The sequence below is a fragment of the Sphaerodactylus townsendi genome, linkage group LG06 (assembly GCF_021028975.2).
Source record: "Sphaerodactylus townsendi isolate TG3544 linkage group LG06, MPM_Stown_v2.3, whole genome shotgun sequence".
Taxonomy (NCBI): Eukaryota; Metazoa; Chordata; class Lepidosauria; order Squamata; family Sphaerodactylidae; genus Sphaerodactylus; species Sphaerodactylus townsendi.
In genome coordinates, this window is record NC_059430.1 from 28,441,387 (window position 1) to 28,463,407 (window position 22,021).

Below are 22,021 nucleotides of genomic sequence, written 5' to 3' on the forward strand. Positions count from 1 at the left end.
GCTCTCATTAAAACAAATGTTTGATGTCTTGCAAGTAATTTCCCCAACCTTGTCCACTGGGAGCGAACGTAGAGAATTGACCAATAAAGTATTGACAAACGGAATAAAGTTTCTTGAAGAGCCCTCCCTCCCCCCTTCCTTCAATTCAAGCAACATGCACAAGGTCGGGGGAAAACTTATCTAAGAATGTTGGTTTGAAATGAGCAGCCTTGTTGGTCCTTCGAGGTTTCTTATTTAAGAGGAGCTGAGGTCGATGGGCTTGATTACAGCTCCATTTCTCAGTTTGCCAAGGTTGTTTGCAACCCATTTTGGCAGCGTTTAAAGTCCTTTGATCCTCCTCCCCTCTTTGTGATATGGGGTTTGCTAATTCCGATTTTTCAATTTTTTCAAAAGCCACCTGGCTTTTCTGTCCCTGCTGGAAAGAGCAACTTAACCACTTATTTCTCTTCCTCAAACCTAGCCTCCTGAGAACCTTTTCAGTAACATCAGATGCCCACCACTACATCCCTGCCCTAACACCCCCCACTCTTGTCCAGGCCCTCAAAAATTTTCAGGAAGACCCTTCAAATATACTACTGAAAAGTCCTGACAATCAGGCCAAGAAACATCTCATTGCCTGAGAGTGCAGGGAGAAGAGACGATTGGAAACCTTTAAGTTAAGATTTTAGGATTTGAAAGACAAAAAGTGAGAGTTTAACTTGTGAACTATGACATGCTTTCTGCAAAAAGAGGGTTATCTTATTGTGGATCATTAATTAGTGAGATTCTGAGGGGAGAAGGGAAGAAAGCTGGCAAGATTGCCTATTCCAAGCCTTAACAAAAGATCATTTGCTGATAGTTGGGGAGATTGTTCTATTGGTCTGACCTATGGTGACCAGACGTCCCTCTTTTGGCGGGACAGTCCCTCCTTAAAACAATTTGTCCTGTGTCCCATGGGTTTTTTGAACTGTCCCAGTTTTTGGAAAGCTGCCGCACTGCCTTCTGCCCACCCAGGTCTTGGCTTACAAAGGTGACAATCTGGTCACCTTAGTCTCACCTCTAGCCAAGGTATCATTGGCCTGCCTGTGTTGTGACCTGGGGAGGAGTATAGTCCTGTTTTTTTCTAAAACATATTTATTTTACTTCATTTATGCACCATCTTTCTCCTCAGCGGGGACCCAAAGTAAGTTACATTATTATCCTATCCTCCATTTTATCTTTACAACAATCCTGTGAGATATGTAAAACTGAGGGAGCTTCTGTGGCAGAGTGGGGATTCGAACCTGAGGCTCCTTCCGCACATGCAGAATAATGCACTTTCAAACTGCTTTCAGTGCTCTTTGAAGCTGTGCAGAATAGCAGAATCCACTTGCAAACAGTTGTGAAAGTGGTTTGAAAACGCATTATTCTGCGTGGGCGGAAGGGGCCATAGTCTCCTAGAACTTAGTCTTGGCACTGTAATTATCACACCATGCTGTTTCTCAAGCTTGTACCTTTTCATATGTGAAGCCCAGAGCAATTGTCTCCATCCCCATCATTAGAAAAAAATCCTGTGAAGTGGCAGAGCATGTTTTGAATGCACATAGTCACTCCCCCCTCCACAGGAAAAACAAACAGGAGTCTTGTGGCAAGTGTACTGACTCGAGGGCTGAGAAAATCCAATTTTTCTCTGTGTGGAAGGACTACTTTAAGGAAACATGTCTGGATCTCTTCCGCTCGTGCTCTGTGTTACCTTGAGAAAAGAGGCTTGTTTCATTCTCCATGGAACAACTAACTAATAATGTCTCATGCCTGGCATTAAAACCAGTTGTCTGGCAAGTCTCTTCAGCAGTGAAATGCACTTTACAACACATGTAGTTATCGTAGGGTTTACAATTTTTTTGTCATGCCTGCCTGTTTACGCTGCCAATTTGAGGTGAAGAGTGTCTTTTCTTTCACCACTTCATATGGAGAGTGGGATCGTGTATACCCAGCTATATGACTTATGTGGGAGGAACCACGTGGGTTTTTTTGGAATGGATTCATATTGGCATTTTTTTTGTCTTTTGGCAGCCACTGAGCAGTTTGTTCTCACCCTGGGTGGAAGGTCATCCAACCGGTGCGAGAGGCTTAATTAACGCCATGTAATTAAAAACAAAACAAAACAGAACAGCACAGATATACACAGTTTATGCCGCCAGGAGGCAGTTGGCTTTAAAGACCAGAAGGATTCTCCTCACTAAACGTATGATTTCTCCAAAAAATGTAGAAACGGAGCCACTGCCAAGTATATATAGCTAGTGACTGGCAGTGATGTACACTTGGTGTGTGTCTATAGAATTTTGTGCTTAAGGATCGCAAATGTTGTGACTGAAATACATGAGGCAAATCAGAAACATTTGCAGAAATGTGCTCATTACGTCAAACTGCTCCTCCAGAGAAAAGACGGTTGGTTCGTTTTTAGTTGGGAGAGCAAACAAAGAAACAGGGTGACAGAACAGGACTTTGAGACTATTGACTGGGTGGCGAGGTGAGTGATAAATATTTTAACAAATAAAAGCGTCGAAGGTTTTCTCAAGCACGAGAACTGGAAACCCACCTGAAAACGTAAAACAGAGTTTCTGCGAATTCTTGGAATAACACCAAATTGTGCTCTTTTTTTAGGCAAATCAATCATAGCAATAAATAAATAAATATGTTTCTGTGCCAGTATTCCTGATCCACTCCATTTTTCCAATTGTCAGATTAGCTGTTCTTTCCTCATCTCTAGGGATGTTAATATTTGAGATTTTCCGCTTCCAGCATCACAATCATAAGGTGAAGGATGAATGCAAATGCAGATAATCACAGTCCAAAGAACAGAGGAGCCTTGAATATACAAGATTTGGAAATCTATCCTTCAGCCAGTAACAATTAAACAGACATATAGAATGATATAATGGTTACAGGCTAGGGAGAGGGTTGCCATTTTCCAGGTGTGACCTGGAGATCACTCTGAATTACATTTGATGCTCCAGATGACAGAGATAAATTCCCTGAAGACAACGGGCACATTGGCAGTTGTACCAGATATTATATCACAGATTATGTGTGAAATTCCTCCCCAAACTACTTCTTTCCATAGGCACTCCCCACCCCATTCTCCCGGAATTTCCAAGTTGGTAATTTTTTTGACAATATGAGCACTTCATCAGTCATAAACAAAATCTTTGGAGGACATTTTGTGTAAAGACTTCAAGGCAGTGTTGGGATTCAGCAGATTCGCACCACTTTGGCAGAATCGGTTGTTAAAATGGTGCTGGTAAACAACCAGCTGTTAAATTATTTGATTCCCACCACTGCTTCAAGGCCTAAAACAAACCAGTGGCTACAACTTCTGTGGGGATTTTTCTGTATTTCAAAGCAGCCATTACTGATCTCACAGTACCATTCTCTTAATGGCTTAGGCCTTAGGATGACCACTAATGGCACTTTTCACACAAGTGGATTGAAAGTGCATTATTCTACATCTGCGAAAGTGCTCTATATTCTTCACTGGTCCACCTCAGAAGTATTCTGGCACATCTCAGAGATCTCACGATATGCCATTGCTAAGTCGTGTGAGTATTACATCAGTACCAGGATGATGTAGCTGGGAAACTGGCACAGAAATGAGTGGTTACAGGGGCTGGTTGGGATTTAGTTGGCATCTTAAGTCTCCCCAGCCTGGGTCATATACCCTGTTCCTGTTTATTACAGCAGCAGTCACCATACAAAGCCAAAATCCCCATACAACACATGCAAAAGGGAAAAAAGCTGACTCCAGTCATATTTCCAAGTCTAGATGAAGTTCAGGATGGCCACTACGAATGTAGCCAATCACAACATTGCAAGGCACTCTAAAAACCTCAGCCAAGATGCCTGTAGCTGACATGAGAAGGTTTTACTTCTCTGGTCTCAGATCATCATCTTTACAATGGTGAGTCACACCAGTCTACGCCCCTGGAAATGTATGAGCTTAGACTGGAGTAACTCTCCTTAGGAATGTATTGTTGGAACTTTGGTGATGGAAACTCTGGAAAAGTTGACCCCAAAGGGAACTCTTCACACAAATGGTTGAAAGAGAGGAGAGAGAGAGAGATGGAGCATATGTCTAACACTGTTCAGATGACACACAGATATTCCATCTCTGGACACAAACACCAGAGGGATCCTCATGTTCTCTAGCTGGGGACGCATGGACTGGGAACACTCACACAGGTAAGTGATGGAGGGAAGGCCCTGCCTGCCCCAAGAAGGGATTTTTGCAACTGACTTCCCATAGCATCCCCAGCTCCTGCTTGCATTGCCTATCATCTTTCACTTCCTCAATAGCGCCTAACAATAAATATGTAGAATACAAAAAGAGGAATCCCATCTTTCACTTCCCAGGGAGCATGGACTCAGGCTTGGTTGACTATTAGCCACTCTACTTGGAATACTGCTCCTGCTGATCAGTCACTGATGGTGCCTATTGCCTTGCAGGATCAGGGTCCCATGGGTCAGCCCCAAGTTTTTGTGCAGCCCCAGTTCTAACATAATCCTTTCCAGGTAATAGGTAAGAATTATCTGAATAGATACACTGTCCTCCACAAGGGAAGCTCTAAGGGGAACAGGGCTGTGGGAACTTTAAGAGTGTCCCATGCAGAGTTGTAGAGTTCTCTTCCTGTTTGCTTCTATCACTGGACATCAATCATTGCTGTTCTTGTATTTCATTTGGTTCTTTGCAGATGGCTTTCCAAGAGGATGGTCTGGAATGGTCATGCGGTGTGGTGCTCCTGCCTGCTGAGCCTGTCATTTCACCAACAGCTGCAATGACCAGTTATGCATCTAGCTGCTCTGCTGTGGGGTTGCCAATTTTTTTTAGCCTGGCTCCTGCACTGTTATAAGCTGTTGTCTGACCAGCACAGTTGCTCCTGACCTCTCAGGGGAAAGCAGTCATATTGTCTGTGATACTGCAGTCAGTACAGTTTTGCAAGGATCAAGATTTGGTTAGAATGAGGGTGCTGGCCATCTCATTCACCTGCTGAGCTTTCAGATATCTGTACCCGCTGGTGGTCAATAAAGGTGTGGGTTGTGTTACAGCCATGTCTGTTTCATTGGGGCTTGCCAGATATTATTGGTTTCCCTCCACTACTGACCTCAGCTGTCTTCAGCAAGAGACTCACTCTGAGGAGATGTGGGAGGGAAGTAGTGTTTTCACAGGTATAATCTTGTAAACAAGATAGGTGGGCTCTTCAGATTACATATTCCCCCATACATCTGGAGTTACAACTGATCTTCAGACTACAAGGAGCAATTGACCTGGAAGAGCTGGTGGTATGCTGCTGGCTGGTGTCAGCTATGGCATTGTCAGGCAGTCTGAGGTCAAGGCAGGTGGCAGGCATGGGTGTGGTCAGGCAGTCCAAAGTCAAGGCAGGCAGCAGACTCAGTTATGGTCAGGCAGTCCAAAGCCCAGGCAAGCACTGGTATGGTCAGGCAGTCCAGAATCAAAGCAGGCACTGGTGTTCAAGGTGGCAGGCTAGGAACAGAGGAGCCAAGCAGGGAACCAGGTGTGTGGAGCTTTCCAATAAAACATGCTTGTTATACCCAGACAGTGCCAATATCTAGGCAAGGTTTATATAAGATGCCCTTGCCAATGAAGCCAGAATCCTTCAAAGTCTCATCCCTACTCTACTGCTGATGTTTCTAGTTCACAGAGCCTTCTCCCATATGAAGCTGCAATGTGGGCACTTCTGCTTTTACTACTTAGCTGCTGCTTCTGTTTTTGCCTCCTTCTTGCAGCTGGCTCACTACTTAGCCCAGCTGGGGCTGCTGATGGCATTCCCAGCTGCACAGCATCTAGCTATACTGCTGACTCTGCTTTGACTAGCAGAGAAAGACTTGGAGCTCCTGATCCCTGGTTTCTTTAGCCTCTGTGTCTGGTTTCTCATCTCTTAGGCGGCTGGCTCATGACAGGCAGTTTCTGATGGTGTGCTCCCACCTCTTCCCAAAACACTGCCCTCCTAAAATCCCCAAATTCTACCATGATATCACTAAAAACTTCTCAAGTTAGAGTTGACAATTCTAGTCTCCTGGCTTTTTATAAGCCATGCAGCTAGCACAATAGGAGGTAAGGAAGGACAGAGTGCCAGGGTTGCTGTGAAGGATAGGAGTAGATGACTGCAGTGAATTCCAACAATAGGGAAATGTTGTCTAGAATTCTGTTGACCAAAATAATGAGCATTTGAGGAAGTCTGTCAGCAATGCAAATGATTGTGTTTGATGATGCAAAACCATAGTTGTCCTGGAGCTTCCTTCAGTGAACGCCTGGCAGCCGTCCCCATGCAAGGCTGAAACTGGAATCCTTTGGTATGCTATTCCTATGGATTTCCACTGTGTTACTCCTTTCCCAGTAGTCCAACTGCTTTGGTATCTATAGATAATGTTAATGCTAGGAAATTCCTCATATCCTATGCTGCATCTCATTTGTGTGTGTCCAGTTGGGTGTGTGGTGAGATGTGAGATATGGGTTCTGGTCTGGCCTCTTTCTTTTGTTTGGCTGGTCTTGGCCTGTTGTTGAACTGTGCATAATTCCTGGGCATAATTCAAAACCCTTCTCTGCCACAGGAGTTCTTCTCCTGAGTAACCTATTGGGGAGGTGTCAGAAATGGCTATGGTGATGGTGGGATGATGCTTCTGTTCAAGGACTGTGAGGCATTCATCCTTCAAAGCCCTGCCTCTTTCTCAAGGATTCAGTCAACCCTCAGGCAAATCCAAGTGATGCTCACCCTATCAGAGCCTACAGGACTTCTATGGATAAGCAAGTCTTGGTTTCAAAAAGGGGGACGAAAAAAATTATATCTTCAGATAGAGACTTGGAGGTTCTGCTTAAGAGCATGAGATAAGCCAGGATTTTTATTTGGCTTTTTGGGGGCGGGGGAATAGAGTGAGTAGGCTAAAAAAATGAAAGTTTGCTTTTGGTGATAAATAAGCACCCTGGAAAAAGCCAGAAACACCAAATCTCCCTAGACAGTTTCTGAGAAGCAAAGACTATGAGGTGAAAGCGGAAACCTACACTTTGAGGCAACCTAAGTCTGTAACCCAGCCCAGTAAGCCTCTTAACATGAGGAAAACTGTCCGAGAAAAGAAAGTAAGGATCTCACCTCAGGGTTGGTTACTTTGGTTGGCTTGCTCCGTTACATATGGGCAGTAGTAGCCTGTCATCAGAGGTGGTATTGACACACGCTGGTTGGTTGCTTCTGTCTCTGCCAGTCACAGGAGTGTCATCAGCATGCTGTGTCATGATTGAAGGGTTGCAGAGGAGTTGCTATGGGCTGTGGTGCAATTGCTATGTTTCCTGCACCTTGCTGAGCGGTCTTTCTTTTACATATATCTTCTGTGCTGAGAGAACACAGGATATCAGCCAGCAGGGCTGGCACCACACTGACCTCACTGATGTGCTAGAGCTGGGTTTGTAGGATGGGGTCATAAATCAGCCTTCCAGGTTGCTGTTGTGGAAGAAAAATGCAGACATTGTGTGCACAGTGAATTTTTTTTCCTTCTCCTGCAGGGTGAATGGCAACTTTAGGGAACAAGGTAATTTTGATTATACGTGCAGAATGGCTAGCATGTTGGTCAAATCTCAGAAGCTAAGCAGGGTCGGCCCTGGTTAGTATTTGAAAAGGAGATCGCCAACAGAATCCAGAGTTACTTTGCAAAAGAAGGCAGTGGCAAACCACCTCTGTTAGTCTCTTGCTTTGAAAACCCTACAGAGTTGCTATAAGTCAGTTGTACTTGACATCAAAAAAAGCAATATGTGCAGCAGAGTTATTGCTACTTTCCCAGTCAAATGAACATCCCCTGTAGTTGCGCTGAAATGTGAAAAGCAAAAATTACCGGGGCTGATTATGGATCTCACATGTTTTGATTATTATGATAACACTTAGCATATTGATCAACACTTTCAGATACATGTGGCAGAGGCAAAGTTTAACCCATAGCTGAGTATCTTACACTTGATGCCACATCAGTATACCTGTCCTAGGGCCCCAGATTCTGAATCTTTTCACAACTGCAAAAAGAAATTGCACCGGGGTGGGGGGTGGGGGTGAGGGTGGAGGGAGGAGATCAGTTTGTGGCCCTTTTTTGCCATCGTTGGCAAGAATCCGAATTGCATTGTTTTGATTGTCAGAGGAACCTGTTATGGATTTCTCACACAAATGAAAGATTCTCCAGGACCATGACAAAAATGCCTTCACAGATTATTGTGAATTAGAATCAAAACAGGGTGTTCCTTGGGGAGCCCTGGATGAATTTCTCAGAGTTGTATTAAAAAAACTAAAATGGAGATGGTGGGGGCGGGATTTAAATGGAGTCAAATAATTTATTGATTTCTAATCCAACATGATAATTCTGTTGAGCAGTCTGAAGGACTGGATTGAAATAGGTATGAGTTTCAAATCATTCAGGTGTTACTTACTGGTTAGATTTATGAATATGATTTCTGCAGCTGGTAAAGGTTAACTGTTTCCACCATTGGGAAAAAATGTCTCAGTGCATTGTTTTGCCATGACATTGCTGAACAAAAGGAAAAAAAGCAGTACTTTAAACATTGCACGGATACTATGGTTTGTAACGCTGATCTGATCGCTTAAGGAATGTGCATTGTTTTTACTGATTAGATTTATTTATTTGTAACATAAATGTTTGCCACAGAACCAATTAAAATGATGAAACTGTCTTGGTTGAACTTGCCAGAATTGGGCTGAGTGGGAAGTTAGGGATGAATATATATTTTGTTCTGTTCTTCTGTTGTTCTGCGGTTCTGCTTTGTGCTGCATTTCATGCCTTCTTATTTCTGGAGAATTTCTAAATTAAGTCCGGGACTGAAGCATGCATAGTGTGCCTGCAATTTCTGTTTTTTCAGCTCATTCACATCTTTCCCTCTTCTCTGATTGAATGAGGCAGATGTGTGTATGGCTGAAGCATTGCATAACAACAGTCCTGGGGTGATTAAATGTGTCAAGATTATTTTTTGTGTGATGTTTTACTGATCTATATATACACAAAGAGTCCTGTACATTAATAAGGCATCACAGGAAAAGATTTTGATTCATCTCTCTATATATACAGTCCTATGAAAATAGCTCTTTTGCCAGTGTTTGTCATATGCACATCAGCAATGGATGGTGAGGAATGCAAATGGGCTGAAAAAGCTGATAGTTGTGGTGGATTCCAAACACACAACTTTGCATAGCACTCAGATAACAAACAGGACAAAGGAGTATGCCTGATCCACTTCAAACAAAAGACTACACAATCTGGAACACCACAATATGGGGGGGGGGGTGAATTCAGATGAGGAAATTTTTTGAAGCATTCTGAACTACCAACAGCCCCTACCATTCCTTTGCTTCACCTGGCCTACTGCTTTTATTTTCAGTACATCTTTATTTTTGAACTTCAGTTCTGCATAACTACCATCCTAGGCCCGTTGCTGTCTGATAGAGGAATTCAGACCAATTTAGAACTTGTTACTTCTTCTTTGAAATTCCTTCTGGGGACTGTAGACAAGGCGATGAGGTGCTCCTATCTCCCTTCTCCCCCCCCCCCCCCCGGTGTTTTCAAGAGCCAGTTCTAATCATCCCTGTGTGCTGTGGTTGCTAGCAGAATTGGGTCCCTGCAGCATTCTGGGAAGGAACCAAGAAGGAAGGAAGGCACAGTCTTTTCCATTGTGTTTCTTATTACATCCATCTCTTGCCTTGGTAGACACCTATGTGTATGTGTGTGTGAGAGAAGAGGGATTTTGAGGTTCTTTGCCATTACTCTTGAACTTCATCAAAACATAGAAGGCCCATGATTGCTATAGAGAGGATTCTAAACTGGGTAGAAAAACAACATTAAATGTTTTAAGTGAATAAATATAGAATGTGTTGAGTTGTTAGATGAAAGACTGTGCCCAAATCTCTGAATTTTGAAACTATTCTCAGCAGCCCAACTTGACAAATGTATGTTTTCTTTACTACAGGTGATGGCTTCAGACAGATCGACTGTAATCAGCCAAGTGCAGGAGAGCCACATTTTCTTCATTCCTCAGGCAGGCTTAGAAGATGCCAGTGTCACCTTTGACTGTCGCTGAGGCAGCCCAGAACGCTGAACCCAAGTCTCCAAAGGTAAAAAAAAAAGAAGTTTAAGATCCCCTTTGATTCTAACTAGTCAAGCGGAAAGAATAATAATGAAACATCCACCACACAATCCTCAAATGCTTCTGCCCTTTTTCTGAGGGCACCTTCTTTTTCTCCTTTTGTTGGAATTTTTAATACGAGATAAACAAGTGGGAGATCCCAGGAGTGCCTCTTTAGCTTTTGAAACTGGTTTGCTGTAGCAGAGCCAGTGTTTTCTTTCTTTTATACCATGTTGTTTCCTGAAGCTGAGGGAGGGAAGATTCTTAGCTAAGCAGCCAAGAGAGATGGTGAGTAAGTATCAGTTGCTGATTTTGATGAACCATTTTTGTACAGGCCCATTTATTTCTGGGTTTGGCTGCTTTGCGAATTAATGAGCTTTTCTCATGCTATTGTGTCCTGCTGATGAGTATCATCCTTGTACTGAAGCACTGAAAGATTTTCTATTGTTAGTTTATCATGTAATGATTAGTTACCTTTTTGTGTGTGGTTATTCAGCCTTCAGTGAAGGTGCATCATTTATCTTAATCTTTGCTTTCAATCCCCCTCCCCATTCTGTAACTCAGCACAGCTGTCTGGGTTGACAAAATGCTTGGAGGAAAACTTCATGATGCTTTCATGGAAGACTAAAAGGTGGGAATGGAAAGCTGAAGCTCTTCATGGGATGGGGGCATGTGAGCAATGTGGAGCAGGGGGTATTCCTTCACTCTGGTTTCCCAGCTCCCCAGCATCTAGGATTTCCAGCTCCAGGGTGGAAAATACCTGGAAATTTGGGGAGGGTGGAGCTTGAGGAGGGTGGAGTTTAGGGAGAGAAAGGACTTCAATATGATAAAATGCCATAGAATTCACCTTCCAAAGTGACTCTTTTCGCCAGGTGAATTGATTTCTATCAGTTGTAATAGTGGATGATCTCCAACTGCCCCTAGAGCAGGGGTGGGCAATTATTTTTTCCATGGGGCCACATAAGAAACAGAAAATATTGTGGAGGGCTGGGCCAAAAGGCAGGGGGGTGAGGCGCTTTTGAAAGCCCCGCAGAAGGCGGCAGCCAAGGCAACCGGCTTCTGCGGAGCTTTCAAAGACACCTCGCTCCCCAGCAAGGCAGGGGGGCCAGTCAGGGTCATCCGGCGGGCCAGATGTGGCCCGTGGGCCGTATAATGCCCAGGTCTGCCCTAGAGGTTGACAACTCTATCTGCCCTCTGGCTCTGAAGACAAGACCTCCTTGGTTATATTCAGGCAGACCTTTATAAAGAAGTACCAAGGGTGGGACTTTCCCTGGCTCCCACCAATGTGTCACAAGCCCCTTCAGTGGCTGGTCTCCAGGCTAATGAGCTGTCCTCCCTCTGCCCTCTCCGGCTTGCCATTTCCTCTCCAAGTCTTTAAAACCTCTCATAGTCTATTCTTGTCAGGACTAAGGCCCATCTCATATCTTTTCCAGTTTTTTTTTGGCCTGCCTTGGGCTTCCTGGGCTTTTCAGAAGGAGATAAGTGCATCCCCCAACAGGAAGTACAGAGTACAACCTAGTAAATAATATCTCATCAAGCTTCTATTGAAAGGACAAGACATTTTTTCTTCCAGGGCTGTTTGTACCTCAGATAACTAGGCCCTAAACCTCCTTGTCTCCCTACATGTGTTTTTTTCTGAATAAAAGACAGTACCAGTGTGGAAATGTTGAGGTAAACACATTGAACTGTAACAAGCATGGTGCTTTGGTCACTCAGATTAGAGCGCAGGCCTGACTTTAGAAGTTATGTCTGATTAGGGTTGCCAGGTTCCAGGTGGGGCCTGGCATTCTACCACAATTATGACTGATCTCCAGACTACAGGGATCAGTTCCCTGCAGGAAACAGCAACTTCAGCGAGCAAACTCTGTGATATCACATCCCTACTGTGCTCCTTCCCCATACTCCACTATCTCCTAGCCATCCCCCCACCCCAAATCCCCAGGAATTTCCAAAATGGAGTTGGATAACCATATCTAAAACATGCTCAAAATTGAAATTTCATTCAGATTGTCATTACTACATGATTTACAGCCCCATTTAAAGGGCTGGATGATGCCCAGCCATGGTGCTACAGCTGTGCTGGCCCGCTACTTCTGTGGAGGCTTCCTGGCAGTGTGGGGAAGCTTGAAATGTGAGAAAACCTCCCTGCCACCAAGAAACCCCCTGGGCTTAATGGAGTTAAGTCCTAAGCTCCAGCTGCCAGCAGAATGGCAGCAATGGCTAGGAGGGATGTCCTCCCCTGGTCACACCCCCAGAACACCATTACTACGTCAGTGGTGGCCATATGATTGCAGGGATGCTGGTGCTGCATCCAGCACCTTATGCCACTGTGGGGTGACCACATCATCTGCATGCCAGCAGAATTCACCCCTCCACTGGAGCAAGTCCCCTGGGGAGAACAAATCTGCTGACCTGGCCACTTGCTGCTCCCACCAGGACTGTTAGTCTGTTACTATTGCAGAAGCTCCTTTATCCTGGCCAGAATCTAGTGGAGTCACACTGTAGCTAAATTTCATGCGAGGATGAGGCCCTGTTGTCAGACTGAATGTGGACAAGCATGGTCCAAGCAGATAAGGGGGAGATATACACTTTACCGAGGCTTGGCCCACAAGTCTGTTGTCATAATGTGGTCTGTCAGTATCAATCCAGAAATATTTGTTATTACACAATAAATTAGATGTATGAGAAAGGGATCATGGGTGTGCAAATTTGTACTGAAACAAGAGAAATTATGTCCAGCTCTTCTTTATAAAACATGCTCTCATCCACCATGGGTTGGAACGTTCAGATTTAAGTATGAGAAGACATACAAGGAGGGTATTCCTCCCAGTACTGACATTAGCATTTTTTTTTCAAATGAACATTCTATTTCTAATCGCTCTCAGTGCTTTTTAAACTGAACAATTAAAACAAACCATTGAAAAGATGTTTAAAAGGATGTGAACCGTTATTGGTTCTTACATTGGTATTAATTCTATTCTGTCTTTGCCGTTGGCCATTCATGTTTATCTTCTCCACAAGGAAGCTTTTTAAAAATAGAATCTAAAGCAAGACCGCCTCAATATCCCATTCTGATTCTCACTGGTAGCCATGACGGGTGCAACATCTCAACACTGTTCTTCAGAGAGAGAACTTCATAGGGGAAATCCAGCATGAAACTGAATCATTAACAGATTTTACACTGCCTCCTCTGCTCCTACATCAGTGGTGGTGAACCTATGGCACGGGTGCCAGAGGTGGCACTCAGAGCCCTCTCTGTGGGCACGCACAAACAGAGTGCTCCCCACACACATCTAGGCTGGCCTTGGCCACTGGGCTCGATTATTAGCATTAAACCTAAGATCTAGTTTTGGGGAAGCAGTGTAGATAACCCTGTTAAGCACTGCTAAACCCCACTGATTTTCATGCGAAGAACTAAAGTGCAATCCTTTACCTGGGAGTAAGCTCAGTTGCTGGCAATGGGGCTTGCTTCTGAGTAAACCCTCCTAGGGTCATGATTCACCCGTTGGAAGAGTTGCACAGTTGCTTCAAAGCAGAGCCACCAACTACCACCAAGCTTACTCTTGAGTAACACATGCCTCGGAGCCAACCGTTCTTTCTAAACTAAAACCTCAGTATTCAGGTTAAATTGCCATGTTGGCACTTTGCGATAAATAAGTGGGTTTTGGGTTGCAATCTGGGCACTCGGTCTCAAAAAGGTTCGCCATCACTGTCCTACATAGAAGAATTCAGTCACTCCATCTGAGGAACTGGGGATCGAATCCACAAAATTTTACACTGGGATAAAATGTTGTTTATCTTTAAGGTGCCACAAGATTCCTGTTCATTGTATTTTTTAAGGCTTTCATGGCTGGAATCAGCTGTCTGTCGTGGAGGTTTCAGGCCATGTGGCCATGGTCTGGTAGCTTTTGCTGCTAACCTTTTGCCTTCATCTATGGCTGGCATCTTTAGAGGCATGTCACCGTGAGATGAGTTTCTCTCTGTGACATGCCTCTGAAGATGCCAGCCATAGATATGGGTGAAACATTAGATGCAAAAACTGCTGAACCAAGGCCTCACGGCCTGGAAAACCCACAACAGCCACTCCTGTTTATGTTTGTTGCAAAAGCCTAGGAGGGCTATCCCTCTGGAATTACTGTGCACCATCAAGTCTTCATGTCACAAAGGAGGTTAAAGAGTAGCTGTGATTTTTTTAAAAAAAGAGTAACTTCCTATATTCTGATCTAAATCACCAGCCCGTTAGCAAATCACTCATGTCTTACTCTCTCAGTATCAGTAGGGCAGCGAAGCTGACTTTTTAGGTACTGTTCGGCCCTGAGGGTCTCAAAAATCAGAAGCTTGTTTTGCTGTAAAAGAGAGAAGAGTATTCAAACTGCCACGAAGTCAGTAAAAGGCTATTTTATGTTGCAAAGGGTGTACAAATCCAAAAAGGCATTTTGGAGTAACTGAGCAAAGGACAGTGAATTCTCATTGTAATTCTGAAAAAGCAAATATGCATATTAGCAGAATAGAACAGAAGAGACAGATTCTCAGTTGCTTTTTATAAATGAGTTTACTAACTATGAGGGAGATTACATAGAGATAAAATAAGACAGCCTTTCTTCCCTGTAACACATCTACATTTCTGTATGTTTGGTTACATCTTGCTACCTTATCTGCTGTCTTGTGCTCACGCTGGTGGTGGTGGTGTGTCTGCTCAAACAAAGAAACAGAGTTAGCTTTATAACTTCAGATGTACGTGCTCACTGACATGTAAGCAATGGCTATCTGACTAACCAATAGTTAATCAATAGATCAGGTGGCTTCAGCAAATACTTAATCAATAGATCAGGTGGCTTCAGCAAATTCTGTTCCTAATTTTCTGCACTTGTGGAGGTTGTCAGCAAATACATTCATCCACTCAAGGTGCGGACCTTTCGCCAGATGAGTCACCTTTTTTTGAGATCCGAGACCCCGGGGACAGGGAAGCGTGGCCGCTTGAGAAGCGCATACCGGAGCTTCTAGGGCTTGTTACGCTTGCCGCCTCCTCCTGTGACAGAGCCGGACAAACGGCAGAGCCCCAGAAGGCGCCATGGCGCTCCTGTGGCCAGGGGAAAAGCATCGAGGAGGGCTGCCATACTGCACCTTGCACCCCCAAGGCAGCGTGCAGGCAGCCTCCAAAAAATCCGGAGAACAATTTGGCAGAACCCGCCATGGGTGGATGTGGGACAAATTGTCCAAAGGCGTGACGGTTCTGCCAAAAGCGGGATGGCTGGTCAGCCTAACACACACACATTTTTTTTCCATTTCTGTTCCCTTGCTACTCATTTTAAGATGCATTGTTTGACTCCTCCATCCCCCACTGGAAACCCCACAGATAGAACTGAACGGTGGAACTCAATTGCTCAGGAGCAAGAGACCAGCAATAGACGTGAAGTGCTGCTTTCTTAGAAAGGAAAAAAAAAGATGGGAGTCTTGAAAGATCTAGCAAGTGATTGCAGCTTCATTACAAAGGCTGCTTTGCTGCTGAAACAGGTTATTGCCTGTCACAAGTTGTTTTTATTTTCCAGCTGCTGGCTGGTGCAGATGTTGGCCTGACAATAAAAGCAATCTAGTCTTTCTCTCTTCCCATCCCTTTTCTTTTTTGTAAATCACACAACTTTTTCCCTACTTGAGGTTTATAGACTATTATCCGATTTTCTGATAATGGATCGTTCTACAGCTCTCAGTGTCTTTATTATCCAGAACAGTAGAGGATCATGGCAGTTTTCACCTAGTTCGCCCATCGTGTAGTGGTGTCGTCATTACAAAACTTGAATGCTTCACTCTGAACTGAGTGGGCATTTTGTTACAAGCTGATCTCCAGCCCCTATCCAACTTCCTCCTTGAATTTTTAAACTGCTCACAGGTTTGAAATGAGTCCTTCTTCCAGCATAGCAGATGGTATCTGTCAACCTAACTCCCGGGCTAATTTTGAATTACAAGGGATCTTTCATCCTTAGCACAAAAGAAGCAAAATATCATGCAAAATGAACCAGATACAATCCAAATGTTATGTAAGTACTTTTAATTCAGCAATGCAACATGAAGATTTTAGGACAACAAGATTTATTCCTACATTTCACTTTCTTAAGGAGTCCTCAAAAGGATAAATTGCCCTCAAAAAGATCCTCCAAAGAAAAACAAAATTTTACACATTAAATTCTCCAGTGTTCCTCTCAATTCCATGATAACAAATTCCCCCAAATAAATCTCAATAAAAACACACCATATTTTAGATCACAAGATCTGTGGATATTTGATTTTGAGCCTGGTCTAAACTGGTCCAAATAGACACGGCCAGATAATAGTCCTTGAAGAAAAGTGTTAGTGAGACCTATCAAGTGTTCTTTAACACCCAGTGACTGACAACATGGAAGTTCAACAGATGTATAGGGAATATATTTGCTGTAGACCATATATGTGTCTCTATGAGTAGTGTGATGACATAACAAGAGGATACAAATGCATAGGTAGTGTGTGATTTCTGCCATTTGAGGTTGTACTTTAGAAAATTAAGTTAATCCACACAGCCTGTAACAGCCTTATGGACTCATTTGACTATTAAAACCCTGGGAGCCAAACTCCTCAGCAATCTTCCTTTATGTTCTCTAAATCCTCAACTTGACTTGATATACTGCAGAGTACTTTAATCATTAAATTGTCAGACCCAATATTAATACACAAGCAAGTTGAAATGTTATTCCCTTTAGAGGAGCACCTCCATATACATACATATATATATATATATATATACATATATATATATATATTATTATATATATATATATATATATATAATAATATATATATATATATATATATATATATATATATATATATATATAATAAATATATATATATATATATATATATATATATATATATATATATATATATATATATATATACATATTCTTCTCATTCCTCTCGGAAGTCATAACATATTCCCTGTTTCATCCAGTCTCTCTCTTTCTCTGTCTCTCTTTCCCTCCTGCCTCTTTTTAACCTGTTGTATTTGCCTGAAGTGTTCTCATCTGCTTTGGACCTCTGACCTTATTTGGTGCCAACAATATTCTGGGATCCCTGCCCAGAGTTACTACAAGCAGAACAAGCTTTGGCCAGGTCAAATACAGAAAAAACACTGAGAGGATGTCCCAGAATCAATAGAATCTGTCAGCATTTTTCAACTAACCAGAAAAGATTTATTTACCAAGCTGGAAAACTGAGTTTTGATTCTGTCAGCCTCTGGGTTTGTAGATTTGTTACATGTATCAGACTTGTTGAAATCTATAGGACCAACAGTGTGGATGTTGGGTGTATGCATATTTTTAGGCTGCTTTTCATCTTGGAGGGATCCAAAGTGGCTTGCAAGAAAAAAAATTACCAAATATCAAAAAATATATAAACAAATAGAAAAAAGAACAAGTTTTTAAAATCCAAATACCTTTTAATAGCATTTTAAAAAGCTTATAACACAGAACAATAAACAATAATTATACAGAACACTAAACTAATAAAACTATATAATCTAAAATGCAACATTGTCTCAGAGTGGTTTGAACTAAGAGTCTGTTTGGTTGACATGCACATTAGGCTCTTGTATTTGATTGTAAACATTGTTTCATGGCAAAACACAGGAACTGTGCTACATTTTCAGTTGCAATACAAGACTCATTTTTAATAGCATGAAGATTTGCTGTTTGTCTGCAAATCCTTCTTTATTGACCAAAAAAAAGGGTCAACAAGGAATGCCTGATTGTGCTATAAAAAGGACAATATAAAAGTATGTGACTAACAGTTTTGACCTAATTTACATTACAAGCACATGTTCTTTCCTGATAGAGAATTTTTGAACATCTCTCTAGCATAACTGTCGATGGTAAAACATTACATCTTGTAAGTGCCAGCACTCTGCAGCTGTTGGGCAGAGGTAATTGGTGTAAATACTTGGCCATTCCACCAAAGGGGAATTCCTGAGAATAGAGGACAGTAAGACTTGTTGGCATCACTAATTAGTTTCTTTGGCAGGCAGCGTAGCCAAAGATTCTAATGAGAAGCCTCAGGATTATACTTTTCTTTCTGTTTGAGTCCACCAGTCTGAAGCTTGTAGGGTAGCTAAAACTTGGTAAGTTAGACTAGTATCCTCATTTAACTAGTAGACTAGTTAAAGCAAAAGTGAACCCAGAATCTGAAAGTGACCAGCCATGCTCTGGTCTCTAGGAGATGCTGACCAGTCTTTAAACAAAGGATGACATAGGGCACACAGTGAGGTAGACCCAGGATCTTATATAGAAAGCAGGATGGACCAAGGACCCATCCATATTGGGGCACCATAAAGCTTATATCACCTTGATGCTTTAAACCCATTCTTGAGCACGATAAGAGGACCACATCATCAGCATATAATAAGAATGGGATCTGGGATTCTCCTATTCTTGGACAGTGTGAGTTCAGATCTTTCAACATGGGTGCAAGGTCATTCAGAAAAAGATTGAAAAGTATATGGGCCAAAACACAGCCTTGCTTGACATCTCTGCTGATGGATATTTTTGAGGTGAACAATCCAGACTGGGTGCATTTGATTTGGCAGTCAGTGCCCCTATATAAAAATTTAATAAGAATTAGAAGTCTGCTGTTGATGCCCATTCTAGCGAGTTTTTCCCATAGCAAGGTTCTCAAGATCAAGTCAAAGGTTCCTTTTAGATCCAGGAAGGCTGATCTGGGTCTACAAAATACTATAAATCTCTGGCTGTGAGCCAAAAGGTAAACATAAAAAAACCCAACAAAACTTTAATTCTTTCCCAATATACCTTTATATTTGTGTTCTCAGGAAGTCTTATCTGTTCTGTGCAGAATGGACCAGAGTTGTTGCATGACTATAGACTTTAACAAAAATTAATTTGAACATTTCCCCCTCCCCCCATCTCAAGAAATAAAATATAAAGTAGAATCAGATGTACAAAAGCTGCCCGGAGTCTTGTTATTTACTGAGTATCCCAATTATGCTTTTAGGAATAAATTAATTGCCAATTGCCAAAATTCATGGAATAAATCAAAATGACTTTTCTACATGGAACATGAAATATTCATAGCATAAAAATAGAAGGTAGCATTCCTGTGTTAACTAATTTCAAAAAAAAATGTACAATTCTTTGTCTGAAGATAGGAATCTAATTTTAACCACAATTATTGTTGGTACATGCACTTCTTACATTTTAACCAACCAATAATTTGCTTTTGGTGCTTTATTAAAGCAGAAAGAGAGTAAGAAGTGGGGATAAACCAGCCTAAATACAAAGCACAGAGCACATTTAGCATGACTAGGCATCCTATTCTTGACACATCCTGTCTCACATAGTTTCAATTACTGAAAGTTAATCAAACATCCAAAAAGCAATAAAATAGAGAATATTATGGGGCACACACTTCCCACAATTATATCCAAGTACTTTAATAGAACTTCTTTCAGGCATCTATTTTAGCTAATGAATTTAACTAAAGACAGTGCTTGACATGGTATTTCTTGTTTAAAACAGCTTTCCCAATAAGTTCCCATTGACTTTTAGTGTTGTAATTTTCTCTACCATTATCCTGTCCCAAAGTGTAAAAGTATACCCCAATTCTAGCACTTTCATGTTCCAGCTCTATCATTGACTTGAATAGTTGGATCTTTCCACCTCTTTGTTGTGAACTATCTCTAGCTGGCTGCTGCTAAGCACTGGAACGCTTTTCTTTACCCATATCCTTAATGTTACACATCCCCAGCAAATAATTCTGGGGAACACTTCATTTTTATTCTTAAGCATATTCTGTACCTCTATATGAATTAATGTCCAGAACCTCTTGATTCTTTTTTACAAGCCTCCACCACTGATGAAAAAAAAAGAGCCATTATCAGAATTACATCAACAAAGCCGCAGGTTTCTGTAATTTTAGCTATTTTGGGTCGTATGAATATACCACCTCCATATCTGATTTTATAAAAAATTTTCTTTTATATAATTATTTCCATGTAGAATTTTAAACCTGTGTTCCAGGTCCTTCCAATCCTCTCTAATAATATTGGGTGGCCCCAAATCCTGAGCCTCCATTTGACCATGTAGTCCTTTACCACCTCCTCTTCCAGCCTCCTAATCTGGAAGCATATACTATACATTTTTTGATTAATTGCTCATCTTTTGATTAGATTCATTTCTATTTTATCTACTTCTCCATGTATCCAGAACGCCTTCTGTTCCTTTGTGAAGATATCATAGTTGATGGTATACCCACTAACCTAGATTCCAACCTTCCTCTTTTCAGCTTCCTTCTAAGAAGCTCTTAAATTTATATTTAATTTGTTCCTCTGATCTTTTTTCAATAAATCAGAATATTTTAATCCATCCTTTTATCCAATATATTTATTCAATAGAGTTTCATGAGGGCGAAAAGCCACATGGGTGTGGAATCTAAATAAAAGTTTCCCATACTTCACAAATTCTATAGGTAGCATATCTAAAATGGGTGGTGTAAGAATTGTTTATTAACTTTTTTCTTTTGATACCATAGGTAGGCATGTAAACCAAATCTCAAATCTGCTCCTCCTACTGTTAATAAATTATTGTTGTTCAATGTGAACCATTCTTTTAACCAGACAATGCAACTTGCATCATAATAAGCTTTTATGTTTGGGGCTTAACCTCCTTACCACTCTTAGAGTCAGATAGGTTTTATAACGACCTCGGCTTTTCCAACTTCATATAGAAATTAAGCAAATCTTTTGCCAAATCTTGAATGGTTTACTGCCTTTGATTATGGGTAGGTGCTGAAACAAAATATAGTCTTGGAACTACATTCATTTTCAGTGCTGTAATCTTCCTAATAAAGTTAATTGAATTTTAGACCACTCCATCTAAATCTTTCTCTTGATCTTCTTCCATACAACCCTCATAGTTATTTTCAAAGAGATTTAGATTCGGCCGATGTTAAATTTATACCCAAGCATTTTTATTTTGAAGAGATTTTTTTCCTCCCTCATTTTCTTCCAGACATTTCTTCCTCGGCATGCATGTTTTTAACCAAAAATCTGGCCTCTGTTTGTTAACTTTCAGGCCGATATTATATTAAATTGGTCCAAAATTAATTTTATACGAGACTCCAGGCTCTTAAGTGATCTTCCAAATTAAAACAAGGTCATCCAAGAAATGCCCTAATTTTGTAACATTCTTTTTTAATTTTAACTCCTTCTATTTGGGGTCTTTCTAATTTTATCAATGAGTAATCAAAAAACTAAAAATAAACAATAACGCAAGAGAGCTGGATACCCTGGATGCAGGTACCACACACTGTATCTGACATTCACTTGTCCTCTCAGCCATTCACAATTATCCTGCATGTTGTTCCAAGTATATTTTTCTATCATCCAGTTTATGCAAAGTTTAAACCAAATTGTCGCCTCTGTAAGACTGTCTTAATTAACGCTAATCTAAAACTGTCAAATGCTTTTGTATATCGAGAAATAGAAGCGAAGTTGCTTTGTCCGATGATTTTCAAAAAATATTCACGATATTGATAATAAATCCTATTTTCATTCATATGGCGCTGGGAAGGAAACCAGATTGGTCTTGTGGTATAACCTCTGAGAACTCTCTTTAATCTATTTTACAAAACTGTAACAAAAATTTTGTAATCTGAGTTAGTAAGAGATATATCTGCAATTAGCTACATCGGGTTCTGTCTTTATCCTCCTTTGGAATATGGTGATATAGCCTCTTCCATGTGTCTGGGATTCCTTGGAATATAAAATATCATTAAACATATTAACCAAAAGTCTGTTATTTTATCACAACTTCTTATAAAACAAATTAGATATGCCATCCG

At 41.4% G+C, this 22,021-nt stretch overlaps 1 protein-coding gene across 4 annotated transcripts in view; it reads left to right on the plus strand.

Moving 5' to 3' along the window:
- CHRM2 (cholinergic receptor muscarinic 2) overlaps positions 1 to 22,021 on the plus strand; it is a 209,118-nt gene that overhangs the window by 55,717 nt on the left and 131,380 nt on the right. For all 4 annotated transcript variants that reach the window (XM_048500882.1, XM_048500881.1, XM_048500884.1 and 1 more), the window contains exon 3: positions 9,986 to 10,130. The gene's annotated coding sequence lies outside the window, so the exon portion shown is untranslated. The remainder of the gene's footprint in view (positions 1 to 9,985; positions 10,131 to 22,021) is intronic.